Raw genomic sequence first — 14,252 nt, 5'->3', positions numbered from 1 at the left:
TATCCTTTGCCTACTAGATGTTGGGAACATGTTGGTGTGGATATTTTTTCATATGGCAATAATTGTTATTTGGTGATATTTGACTCATTCTCCAACTGGTTAGAATTGCTCCCGATTAAAGACAAAAGTGCTGATTCTGTAATTTTGCAATTAAAGAATGTATTCTCACGATTTGGGTCACCAGACATTGTGGTTGCTGATAATGTTCCATGTAATGGGAAAAAATGTAAAAAATAATACGGAATAATTTGCGGCTTCCCATTCCAACATCTGCCTTGGTAAAGAGATCAATTTTTTATGAAGGTATAAAAATCTTTAACCACCTACCAGAAGAAATTAGAGGGGCAAGATCTCTCATCAAATTTAAGTTTCTCTTGAGGAGATTTCTGAGTGGTCGAGCTTATTACTCTGTGGCTGAATATTTCAACGACAATCAGATTTTAATTAATTAAGGGAGACCTCTTTTCCTAACCTGTTTGTTTTAAATGTTTTTCTTTTTTTTTATCCCTAAATGTTGAACTGTACTTAGTTAAGAAAAGTTAGATATAGTTGATTTTATTAATTCAAAAAAAATTTAAATTTTAACTGTTTAACTTTTATTTGTCATTGTAACTTGTATTTTTAAATATAATTTTAATCTTATAACTCTGTCTCTTTAGGATTATGTGAAGCTTTGTTTATAACAATATTTTGTTCAAACAATAAAGCATATTTGAATTTAAATTTGAATATCCAAAATCAAATGCCTTGGCTGAAAAAGCAGTTTCAATTGCAAAAAATTTATTAAAAAAATCAAGTGATTAGCAAAATGACATTGACTCAGCTCTTTTAAATTACAGAAATTCTCCTCTTAAAAACATGAGTTACACACCATCTCAGTTATTAAACAGTCGTATATGCAAGACAAAAGTACCGATCGCTAAAGAATTGTTAGAACCCAAATTATGTCAAAATGTAATAGAGAAGTTAGACTGTAAACATAAAGATAGTAAAAGGTATCATGATAGATATTCTAAAGATTTAAAATCTCTTAGTAATGACATGAATGTGACAAAGTATAATCATTTAAACAAAACCTGGGAGTCTGCCAAAGTTGTAAAACCATATGCAGCTCCTAGATCTTATGAAGTACAGGATAAAGATGGTAATGTTATCTTCAGAAGGAATCGATTGGACTTAAGACCATCACAGAATGAATATGCTCAAACTTTTATAAATAATGATGATTTTGATCTTTAACATTTTGTTGCACCTAGAGCTGATTTAAATATTCAAACCAATAAAGTGGCTTCGGATGTTCAGGCTTCTGATAACATTACTGAATGTAGAAAAAGTGAAATTGAACCTAGAGTTAGGCAATCGGTAAAAGAGTTGGTAACAAGATCTGGTCGAGTGATAAGACCATCGACTAAGTTAGATTTATAAACCTTAGGGAAGGGAAAGATGTTTAATATATGTGAACATAGTAGGTTTGTGTATAATGGCCTGCGCTACACACATAGTAGGCCATCCTTAATGTCAAAGTGTTTTTCAAACTTTTTCAAACATTAGGGCTAGATGTAAAACTTTGACTGATATTTGTTATGATAATTATATTTCAAACTTAGACCAACTACTCTACACTAACCCTAAAAGTTTTTGGTATAACATAAACAATAAAAGATCAATTAATAAACTTCCTAATTTAATGTATTATAATGATAATGAGTTCGTTGGCTGTGAACAGATAGCTGAAGGTTTTGCCCAGTTTTTTTCAACAGTCTATAGTCCTATTAATAATATAAACAATAATGGTGCTTTTATCAATCAGCAAGCAAAGTTAAATATGACCATTCCTAATCCCACCCTTTCCGTCGGGTTGATTTTTGATAAAATTTCCAAGTTGCCACCCAAAGTTAGTTCAGGACCCGATGGCATTCCGAATTATTTTCTAATAGTGTGTATGTACTATTTCATACCCTCTTTTTATAATTTTTAAAAGATCTTTAGATTCTGCAATTTTTCCAACCTTGTGGAAACATAGTTTTGTAATGCCAATTTTTAAATCTGGCGACAATAGCAAAATCGGGAATTACAGAAGTGTTTGTATACAATCAGCCATTCCGAAGCTCCTGGACAGTCTTATCTATGATCAATTATATTTTTATTGTAAAGAGTTGTTACTTAGCGAACAACATGGATTTATTTCTGGAAAGTCTACTGTGACTAATTTGTTAGTGTTTCAGCAGAATCTGTTGAATGCCTTGGAGAGGGGATGTCAGATGGATGTAATCTACACTGACTTCTCCAAGGCGTTTGACAGAGTTGACCATGGTATTTTGGCAAAAAAATTGGATATTTTTGGATTTTCTAATCTTATGGTGAATTGGTTTGTAAATTCCCTGTCAGGGAGGACCCAGCAGGCACGAATAGGTAATGCAAGATCAAGCTATATTAATGTCACTTCAGGTGTTCCACAAGGTGGGCACTGTTCACCTTTGCTCTTTAATATTTTTGCGAATGATATTGGTGCCTGTTTTGAGAACAGTGACTTCCTTTTATTTGCTGATGATTTGAAGTTTTTTAGAGAGATTTTATCAATACTTGATAAGATTTTGTTGCAAAGTGATTTGGATAGATTGAATGAGTGGTGTGTTAACAACAATTTGTTTTTGAATGTAAGCAAATGCAATTAAATAAGTTTTCTCAAGTGTACTAAAAAGGTTGTCACTTCATATAACATTCAAGGAGGTACACTTCAATATTGCAGCATAGTTAAAGATCTTGGTATCTCGTTTGATGTTCATTTAAACTTTAATGCACACATAAACAATATTGTTCTCAAATCCTCTAAGAATCTGGGTTTTGTACTAAGGAACTGTAAAGAATTTTCTATAGAGACCTGTAAGAGGTTATACATGTCATTGGTTGTTTCATTGCTGGAATATGGCTCAGTGATATGGTCGCCCTTTTACATAAATAATTGCTTGTCCTTGGAAAGAGTTCAGAACAAATTTATTAGGTTTTGTCTCTATAAACTTCGAATAAGAATTCCGGATGATCATGTTTATGATATTTTTTTAGAAATGCTTGATATGAAGACATTGAGACAAAGACGGATATATGCAGATTTAATTTTTTTGTATAAATTATTGAATGGTCAGATAATTTGTCCAGAACTTCTGATGACAATACAATTTAATATTCCATCTAGGAATTTAAGGCAGTATCATGTCTTTTCATTACCATTTCATAGCGCCAATTATGCATTACATGCTCCTATTGAAAGAACTCTAAGAATTGTCAATACTAGGGAGGTTGAAATTTTGGGCATTTCCTTATCTAGATTTAAGAGTCAAATAAGAGAAATTGTTTAATTTTTTTTTTTTTTTTTTTAGTGCAATACTGAATATTATACTTTAGTGGGGTATGTTTTTAGTATTTTTAGAATTCTATTATATTGATTTAGGTTATAAAACTATTTTTGGTATTTTACATTTATAAGTAGGCTTTATTACTGCTTAATAGTTAGTATTTTACTGTTAAGTATGGTTAGGTTCAATTGATTTTGCATTTAATTTACTGTTGTAATGGGGTAAAAATAAATAAATAAATAAAAATAAAAAGATATTTTAGCAGTCAGGAAACCAGTGCACGTCTTGATAGTGCCGGTCTTGTTTATACCCAGCTGTTTTGTAAACTTGTCGACTTAATAATTATATAATACTGTCTTAGAAAAGCTTGTGTTTTATTTCCAAGATGTATAAAACAAATATATCTGAAAAATCTGTATTTTTTCCTAGGTGTAACTAAGAATTCCATCATAATTTTAAAAAAATAACTGTGAAAGAATAGGGCTCTTCTTTTGCTGATCATACCACTTTGCTTCAGTATTATTTAGATATTCATGTCCTTAATGCAGATGTAAATGAGGAAACTGGTAAACATTAAAAAATTGTTTGGTGGTATCTGTTTATCTTTATTTTTCTGAATAAGTTTAAAAAATTAAAGACCAATTAAAAAAATCAATGTTCAAAATAAAATAAAACCAATTGGAAAAGCAAGTTTACTTAGGAAATATCAGAAATTTTAAAAGAACTAAAAATAAACTCAGCACATGGATATGACGATATTACGGTTAGGGACATACATAATCTTGGAGAATACATAATACCTGTTTTGGTACGGTTAATTAATAAAACTATACAAAAAGGGATTTTCCCATCAGAGTTAAAAATAAGTAAAATTACACCTCTTTTTAAGTCAGGTAATAAAAGATATATGAATAATTACAGGCCCATTTCAGTCATTAGTGTATTCTCCAAGATTCTTGAAAAAATAATAAAAAATAGAATGTTATCTTTCATTAACTCTTGCAATCTATTAAATGATAAATATCAATATAACTTTATAAAGAACAGTAGTACACTTGGTGCGGTTGTGGATTTTGTAGACTGTATTTCAATGGCATTAGATAAACAACAAATAGTTATAGCTGTCTTCATAGACCTAAAAAAAGCCTTTGATGTAGTAAGCATAGACATTCTTTTAGACAAATTATTTAAAATGGGATTTAAAAATGTATTGTACAGCTTAATTAAAACATATTTGTATGACAGAAAACAGTACGTAAAGCTTGACAATATTATTAGTGAATGGTTATCTAACACCTACGGGGTACCACAGGGATCCATTCTTGGACCTCTCTTATATATTCTTTATGTACTGAATCTCAAGTTAGCCAAGCTAAAAGCAAGATATTTTACCTTTGCAGATGACACTGTACTGGTATATGCTGGAACAGATGAAACTTCTTTAACACAACTTATTAATAATGACCTAAAATGTTATCTTAAATGGCTGTTTTCAAATAAATTAAAAATTAACATTGAGAAAACCAAATACATGATATTCAAACAAAAAAATAAGTCAGTCAGCAATAATCTAAATATTAATATTAATACTGTAATATTAGAAAAAGTGTCGAATATTAAATATTTAGGTTTGCAAATAGATGAAAATTTAAATTGGTCACTACACTTAAACAAAATTTTTGATAAAACAGTTCCAATGCTATCTGCCTTATATAGGAGTAGAGATTATTTGTCTGAAAAAAGTAAATTTCAAATTTATAATGCCTTCTTTCTCACACATTTTAGGTACCTCTTGCCAGTATGGGGTATGTGCGGTGAAGTTAATTTTAATAAGGCTCAAATTTTGCAAAATAAAATTTTGAAAATTTCGTTTAATTTTGATTGGCTTACAAGTTCTAATACAATTTATTCAAATTTAAGTTTAAACAAATTAAAAGTGATATTGGAGATAGAACAATGTAAACTTGTATATAAAATTATAAACAACAGACAAAAAAGTAACATAAATATTATGTTTTACCATAATGTACATAATCATCAAACAAGATCACTAAATAATGTTTATCAAGTTTCTACAAGAACTAACATAGGTTTAAGAAATCCAATTACAGATGCAATTAAAACATTTAATAGTTTACCTCATTGTATAAAAGATATAAATAACTATAGATTTTTTGTTAAAAAATTAAAAGATTTAAAAAATGTTAATTAATTTATGTATAAAAAATTATAAGCAACATTGCAACATTTGTTTACTATAGATCATTAATTACTGTTTTGTTATTCTCGGGGCCAGTGTTTTCAAACACTGATTGGAGAAATTGTTAAAACTCGTTATACATTGTATTATTGTGGTTAAATAAATTGTTTCAAAAAAAAAAAAGTAAAAACATATCAGTTATATCAGCATTATTCTTATATTACTTATTATATATTTTATTTTTAGGGATAAATCTCAGAATATGGATAATCAGGCACAACCAAATTTTCTGAACATTTGATTCAGGTGGTTAATTGTTTACTCCGCAACTATATTTATGCATGCAGTCTTGCAGTTTCCTAAAGGTAATTTGCTCTTATCACAGGCTTTAATGTTGCTTTTATTTTGATGTGAAATGAATCAACTATTAATGAGTTACTTATTCATTGTAAAACAACAATTTTTATGAATTTCTTTATTTATTTCTAGCTTTAATAAAACCATTACTGGATTGATTAGCTAATTGTGGTGGAATGTGGCAACACTGTCATAGGCAACCAACCAAATAAGATTTTTGGCAAATGAGAAACCTTGGCAGAACAACAACAAACAAATAGAAGAAAAGTGTATATTAAAATAACACATAATTTACCAAAATACATAGTTGAGTCCCCAGCTAATTGAACCAGAGCTTAAAATAAACATTTAACTGTTTAGAATACAAACACAAACTCCATTTGAATAACCCAAACAAACCAACAATTGATCAATCAAAACAGGGAAAAATAGCAATAAAAGCGTCAAAAGGATATCAGAAAACCACTTACATAACTGTAAAATGCAAGTTTGTTAAATCAGCATAACGCGCCTGATATTTCGACTCCCTTTTGTGTCAGAAAACGGCATAAATTTCTCAATATAAACGCGGTGTTTTGCAAGACGATAAGCCACAAAATAAACGTTAAAATACACAGCGAAAGCACTCGTAAAAAGCAAATAGTCTGACACGTCGATGGAATTTAACCGCGGACCTGTTTTGAGTAAGTTTTTAGCGAGCGAGTTGAATCCAAAACGGGACAGAGCAGCCTCACACAAACTCGGCCATATTATTCCTATTCTACGCTTGCCTTCTGTTCTATACACGCCCCGAAAATGGTTTTTTCGCCGTTACAAGTGTTATTCGTTGCCACTATACGACGGGTAATAGTTTTAGCGCAATTTCCGACTTATTAAACACCGATTCGAGCACTAATTCTCAAGTAAAATGCAATTTAAAAGTCCAAAACATTCACTGCACGAACACCATTGAACCCATTTTCGATGCATTCGTCAATTGTGGCACTGTTGCCGTTTCCTGCTTAGCACTTTCTTTTTATTGATTAGGACGGACGGGAAATGCGATGCAAGTATAATAATATTCAACTTAATCTAGTACCGTAGTATTTTAAAATTAACATGCTTCGTGCAATATAACTTTTATCTTTCAGCTAATAAATAATTATTAGTAACTGTAGTAATATAAAAGTTATAACAAAAATCGCATATTTAATACCTTTTGCACTATCTGGCACCGCAGCAATTTATACCTCTTGGAACAGGTTCACCAACGTTAATGGCTGAAATGTTCTAAAATGACAGGTCTCAACAACGTTAGCTGTAGGCGTTTAATGTAGCAACCAGTAGAAGTGAAGTTTGACAACGGTGTTAATTTTGACCAAGGAACGGAAATATCATAGAGAAATGCGGGTTGCCTTGTTAACGGGCGGAAATTTCTGACCCTCTACTGAAATTGCTTAGAACTAATTTTGACATTTATAAGCCATAACTGTATTGGCAACCCGCTTAACCAATCAGATTTGAAAGAAAGCTTGATCAAATCCGGCGCCAAATTTAAATTCAATTAAGCGCGGCAAATTCGAATTCTACGTCGGGCTCCACATGAGAAAACTACTAAATGTTACAGCCTACGGGTATTCCACTCGATTAAAACAGATTGTCATGAATAGAGTTGTTCTTTCTAACACATTTTCCTTTTATATTTTTCAAGTAACAAAAAAATACACAGAGAATTTGCAAAGCAAAAAACTGGCCGACTGTGCAATTTTATGTAGTTTCCTAAATAGAAACATGCATAGAATATAATCTGTAAATTTAACTTTTGAAACCAAAAAAAAAATTAAAAACCTTTGTACCAATTAAACAGTCTTACACTTTTTCTATTTTATAAATGTCTTTGTGATAGTTAATTAAGTTAATTAGTTCAAGAACAACAAAGTTTGAAGGTTTTTTTTTTTCACTTTTCAAAATTCATCCTTAATTCACCGGTTGAATTAACCGGTTAACCAAAATTTTTCGGTGGGTTGTCGTTCGATTCCTAAAACATTCGAAAACGCTTCGGTTCAATTTCTTAGAATTGGTTTGACAGTTGCTTTATTATCGATTTCTGTTTTATATTTTTAAAATTCTCAAAGCAACCCAAACAAACTATAACCGATTCCAAGCGATCTATCGGTTTTAGCCGCGGTTAAGCCCTTGGTTCACCTTGAACAGTCCCTTTATGACATAACCAATCGTGTCCGCTTGGACGTGTTTGGTTGAAGTAACTTCGTAATTTGTCAGCTGCCACTATCATTATTTTGTTTGTTTTTAAATAGTACCCAAGACGCCAGTAATATTATACCGTAAACCGGGGTAACTTTGGTACAGTTTTTCATGTTTTTATTAAATTATACCATATTTTACGAAATTAACACCCTTATACTTGTTAATTATAAAACTTCAAAGCATTTACCAACTATAACTTACAAAAAACAACTTCTGTTTATTGTTTAGGCTGAGATATTGGACTTAGAAGTGTTTTAAAGTTACCCGGATTTTGGGGTAACTTTGGTACACAAATATTTTCTTTGATTATTTTGCCTGCTAAAAGCTACGTCCTAAAGATAGACGTTGCATTGAATTTACAAATTATTAAAAAAAAGGAAATACGTAGTTTATTAGATATTTGATGTATGCAAAAGATGTAAAAGCAGAAAAAAAAAACAATAAAATTTTAAAAATGAGGCCTATTTTATAATTGATTGTTTCAAAACATTGATTATACAAGATAAGTAAATATATAAGCTTAGGTTTTACTAAAAAAAAAAACTTTAACATTTTTATAGAAGATCCTTTATCTCAGGAACATCAAAAACTTCTCGATTTCCTCTGCGTATCGGTTTATCTATGGACTTTAGTATCTCGTCATTACGATAATAGATTTCATCTTTACGACTTGGCCATTTCCACTGCTTTCCATATGATTCCATTACGTTTATGATGGCCTCATTTTTAAGAACCTTTGTAATTTGCCCAGGGTAGTATTTGCCATCAAAAATAACCAACACGTAAATCCCGACCATTCTATTAATTTCAGAACAGGCAGTTTCTTTGCCCGTTTCTTCCTCTGCCTTAGAATCCTCTGAGAGTTCAGAACAAAAAGGGCTGTCATTGCTTTCTGCGTATATTACGGTCACAACGCTCTCATCAGTACTTGAATCCACCGAATTATTCTTTTGCCTTTTTAGCTTTTGGTTCTGCTTGTTTGCTTGCGTGATCAACAGTGGCGAAGCGTGAACTTTTTCTTCGGGTAGACAAACAATAAAAATCGTTAATTAGAAAAAAATGTGTATTCAATATTATTCACTTTAATAAAATAGATAATGAATGCGCATGAAATATTAACTCAAAGAGAAAAATTATGTAGTGATATAAAAAAGAAAAAAATAATTACTACTAGCATAAAAAGATAGATAGATAAAAATAAATACTACTTACAAAAAAAACACAACATATGTAGGTATAACCATAACTTATAAATCCATAATATCTGTTATTTTAAAATTAATTAAAGACAAATAAAAACACAACTAAAATACAATTGCCAATATCGAACAGTCGTTCATAAAATAACCTTCTATACACCCAAAAATATACTATTTATTAAATTACTATAGCACGCGCCCCACCAAATGCGGAGATGTATTGCGGCCGACCAGATCAAGCGTGTTCATAAACAATAACCCTCAACAGCATAATAAAATAGCTGGTCGACTTCGATGGACAAAAGCTCGAATGTCTTTTTGCGAGTAAATTTTGCATACGTAATAGGCTGAATACTGGATGCGGCCGGACCTCCGTCACCTGCTTGATGCCTATTTGGTTCGATTAGATGCTCCAAATTTCGGAAGACAAATATCAATGTGTCTTCCTGGGGCTCGTATACATTAATTGGGTGTCAGCCCTGCATTTTTATTTTAATTAGTGTGTCAGGCGGGGCGCGCCTTAGATATTATAGATAGATAGATATTATAGCCGTTTAGATACTATATAATAATAGTAAGGAGAGCGACTACGTTCTGTGTTATTTTTTTTTAATTTTAATTTAACAATTACATGAAACAATTACGTAATAAATTAATGACAAATAACTGGATAATTTTGGGCAGACAGTGTCTACCTTGTCTACTCGTACGCTTCGCCACTGGTGATCAATGGCAAATTATCGGAGTCTGAACTATCAGAAGCTATTTCTGGAATATTAATACTATTGGGAGCTTTGGAGGTGGAGGGTTGAGGCTGAGAATAGTTAATAGGTGCGGGAGAGACCGGGTTTTGTATGTCGGAGACTGTTATTCCTTTCCCAGGAGGTACTTGCAGTTTCTTCTTTCTTCGAATCCGTGATGTCGTTGCTTGTTCACGCTTTTCATTGAGATGTTCAAGAAAACTTTGTCCCACAACCGTTTTAATTAAAGGATCGTCTGCAACAACATTACCGCACAACCTACTTAACACAACTTCCCTATTTAAAGGGTAAATGCCGCATTTTTTAAATCCTGCTTTGAGACTCTCAACACCGCGTTCTTCTAATTTTGACATAAGTGTCTTTAATAGTCCAGGAAAAGTGTCCTTCGGTATTCCATTAAAGCGGCTTCCTTCTGCGGTATTTTTCCAGGCATTAAGAATTTGCCTCCAGTTACTTTTCATTGGGCGAAAATAGGCAACATCCAAAGGCTGAAGGAGATGAGTGCTATTAGGAGGCAATGCAATGAACCTAATATTATTCAATTCGCACAATCTGATGACTTCCTGATTAAGGTGGGAGCTAAGGTTGTCCCCAATCAATATTTTACGACCCTCCTGTCGTTTTAATAAGGGTAGCATTAAGTTTACAAACCAATCTTCAAATATTTGGAAATCAAACCACCCACTGCTAGTACTATTGTAACGAGTATTTAAGGGGCCACCTTCTGTCCAAGTTGACCAAAGCCTTTGGGCCTTGTAGTTGACATACACGGGAGCAACCTGTCCAGCAGCATTTTCACAAATCATAAGGGAAGTACAGGCTTTTGAAGAATTTCGTATTCTTTCCGGGTATTTGGACCCTTTCCTGGTAATTACTTTTGATCGGCCTGGATCGTCAACGAGATTTGTCTCGTCATTATTGTAAATATTAGCTGGGGGTACTCCTTCCAGCTCAGTTTGTAGATTATCAAAATATTCATTGATAATTGCGTCACTAATAGCCGCTCGAGCGCGACTAATATTTTGAGAAAACCGTTGACTGAGTTCAGGCCTACGTTTTAAAAATAAGCTTATCCAATCGGGTCCTGGATAGTTATCCTTAAAACATTGCACTTTTCTGCCTCGCTTTTCTAAATAAGACTTGACAATGGTTTTTAAGTCCTCACATGTCACCGGAAACCCAAAATTTAATAAAGCAATTAGGTGTCCAGAAAATGACTCTTCTTCCTGGTCTGTAAAAACCCTTGGTTTGCCAGGCATTCGCAAATGTTTTCCGCGAAGCTTATTCCATAACGTATTTTTGGAAATTTGGTATTTTTTTGCTGCATTTCGAAGAGAAATTGACTTATTTTTAACCTCTTCAAGAGCTTGCTGAAGTTTTTCTTGGCTATAATTTTTGTAATTGCGTGCACCGAGGATACGCTGCTGCTGTCGAGGCATGACTTATCTGAAAAAAGAAATAAAAAACATAGAAACATACACTGCATCAACGGTGTAACTTTGGTACACTATATTTTTTAAATTTGTCCTCTACTTAGACATCTGCCGTCTAACTTTGGGACATGTACCAAAGTAACCTCCATATGTTATGATTTTTAGAACAAATTCAAATATTTCTTTTTTAATAAAAATTACAATTTTATATATGTTGTTAAAACTATCCTAGAATATGACTAGCTAACATGTACTTACCAGAAATTAAGTAGTTATGCTAGATTTGGATACACAATAGTAAGTTTACAGAAGTTTTAAAAACACCTGTTGACACCTGTCTACACTAACGATAAACTGCTCCCAACGGAATAAATGCAATGTTGCCAAACTTTTCAGTTTTGCAGAATATTACCTTATTTTAGACTTTAAGCACTAAAACTTAACGTATTGAAAGAAAAGTCTTTTTGAAGAAAATAATTTAAAAAAACAGCTGTTGTCCCAAAGTTACAAGCCAAGTCACAAAGTAACCCCGGTTTACGGCATCTAATTAGTTCTTAAACATAAATATCAAAAAAGAACACTTATTAGCCATAATAAATTTCGAAAAAAATTGTAAACCGATTCCAAGCGGTCTATCGGTAATTACCGTTCCTAACTGGTATACCAAACACGTCCAAGCGGTTATAGTTATAACCGCTTGAGATACGTGACGTCACCAATTAGCCCTTTATACGCCATCAATTTGGAACAGTAATTACCCACGTCCGGAGCTGTTTTCTAAACGTCAAATGTCAAAGATATTGAAATAAGTGCGGGAAAAAATAAAAACAAACAACAAATTATTTCCTTTTCAAAAATGACACATTTATTATGACTAATAAGTTTTCTTTTTTGATATTTATGTTTAAGAACTAATTACATATAATATTACTTGCGTCTGGGGTATTATTTAAAAACAAACAAAATTATGATAGTGACAGCTGACAAATTACGAAGTTACTTCAACCAAACACGTCCACGCGGACACGATTGGTTATGTTATAAAGGGACTGTTCAAAGTGAACCAAGGGCTTAACCGCGGTTAAAACCGATAGATCGCTTGGAATCGGTTTAAACTTTAAACCGCAAAAAATACAAAATTAGGTTAGGAAACTTAGGAAGAATCTATTTCACCTTAAAATCCCGGTTAATCCGATGCCTCGTCGGTCGCAACCGACTGATTAATTTCATTCACTGATTAATTTTGAAACATGGGGTTTTTTCATATACTTATAAAATCCTTTAAAAATGTATAAGTATCTAGGTTCATAAGTATAGAGTTTGTAAGTATATGGTTTTTTTGTATCGGGTTAATTCTGAAACGCCTCGGTTACTGCCTGTGCAACCCGGTATATCCACCGGTGAATTCTGAAAAGCGCCCATTCCAGTAACTTTAACAGGAACGTCATCATATGATCAATTACAGATTTCTCTTTACCAACTTATTATTATTATATTATTTATTTATTATTGTTTTTATTAATTCGTTATTTACCCTAAGTTTATCCTAAAAATAAAAACCAATAAATCATTGAAAAGAAAGGAGAACTCACAGGCTGATGTCCGACAGATGTCGCCAGCAGCCAACATCGTAAATAGATTATTTTTGACGTGCGCTCGGGTACGTGACGTTTACAAAGCAAATTTCCTGAGATTCCACAAAAAATTTTATTTTCTGCTTAGCATTGGGTACGTTAACCAGTCACATTTTCCCAATTTTTTACGTTAATTATTCGAATTTCCCTTGCAGGCAAGCAATCGAAGCTGGAGTCTTTATAGGTTTCGGTTTTCACAGGACGGATTTTCTGTTTTACAGTACAGTAAGTACAGCAAAAATGTTTTGTTTTTATTTTGGCTAAGAAACTCGTGCATTTCTTCGATTTTGGTTATTGACACGTCGACTCTAGGAAATTTGTATTTTTTGTTAATTTTTGCCAATAACGAGGCCTATTTTCGTGTCTTAACTCATAAGGGAGTATTTTTAAGTGAAATTTTGAACAATCAAAGGGTTAAGTACGTTTTAAAATGCATGATTTTCATCTGTAAATATTTTCCATATGTAGTCACAAATCTTTTTGACCAAGAGGTTAAAACATCCCTTAACAGACACAAATACTTATAAATTAATGTTCTAATCCCTAATGTGAGTAATTATAGTACTTGGGAGAAAGGACCAGTAACCCTATATCCCTGCAACATTTATTAAATATTAATTATTATTATCATCTAATACAAGATTTAATTCTTTTTTTCTAATGCTTCTAGGTGTAAGATGGATCTCTGTGCATTATTCATTAATTTAAATCTAAATTCAGATACCTTAAAATACATACTTAACTAATTTGTATGTTGTGTTTAATTTCAGGTAATATAATTGTCAGATGTAATCTCCTTCTCACAATATTCATATTTATGATTTAAATCATGTGGATATATTATCATCCTTAAAAAAACTAAGAATAAGAAGATTGCAGGGTTTGACAGTATTCCTTCTTTTCTCCTATGTGAATGCACTTTTGCTTCCACTGAATTTCTGTGTATATTTTTCAGTTTGCCACTAAGCATAAGCACTGAGCAAAAATTTTCCCTGTCTTTAATTTAAAAGAAAGAATGGTGAAGAACTATCATAAAATCTCCATTTTAGCCAACTTTTCTAGGGTCTT

The 14,252-nt window shown here is 32.1% G+C and overlaps 2 protein-coding genes and 1 long non-coding RNA gene across 8 annotated transcripts in view; 2 read left to right on the top strand and 1 right to left on the bottom strand.

The window, feature by feature from the left end:
* LOC126742105 (protein chiffon) overlaps positions 1-7,124 on the bottom strand; it is a 36,481-nt gene extending 29,357 nt beyond the window's left edge. For 5 of the 6 annotated variants that reach the window (XM_050448644.1, XM_050448648.1, XM_050448646.1 and 2 more), the window contains exon 1: positions 6,381-6,878. The gene's annotated coding sequence lies outside the window, so the exon portion shown is untranslated. Of the gene's footprint in view, positions 1-6,380; positions 6,879-7,105 lie in introns of those variants that run through there. The other variant, XM_050448645.1, reaches the window with a different exon arrangement.
* Positions 5,672-6,387, top strand: LOC126742106 (uncharacterized). Its single transcript, XR_007662489.1, has 3 exons — positions 5,672-5,736; positions 5,800-5,918; positions 6,043-6,387. It is a non-coding gene; the product is annotated as an uncharacterized LOC126742106 (long non-coding RNA).
* Positions 7,125-13,199: 6,075 nt separating the features above from the next.
* LOC126742527 (vigilin) overlaps positions 13,200-14,252 on the top strand; it is a 43,679-nt gene continuing 42,626 nt past the window's right edge. Inside the window, exons 1-2 of the mRNA XM_050449177.1 lie at positions 13,200-13,278; positions 13,340-13,409. The gene's annotated coding sequence lies outside the window, so the exon portion shown is untranslated. The remainder of the gene's footprint in view (positions 13,279-13,339; positions 13,410-14,252) is intronic.

Source organism: Anthonomus grandis, chromosome 11 (genome assembly GCF_022605725.1).
Source record: "Anthonomus grandis grandis chromosome 11, icAntGran1.3, whole genome shotgun sequence".
NCBI classification, from domain to species: domain Eukaryota; kingdom Metazoa; phylum Arthropoda; class Insecta; order Coleoptera; family Curculionidae; genus Anthonomus; species Anthonomus grandis.
Note: the sequence above shows the minus strand (reverse complement) of the source record. Positions and strands in the feature narration are given on the sequence as shown.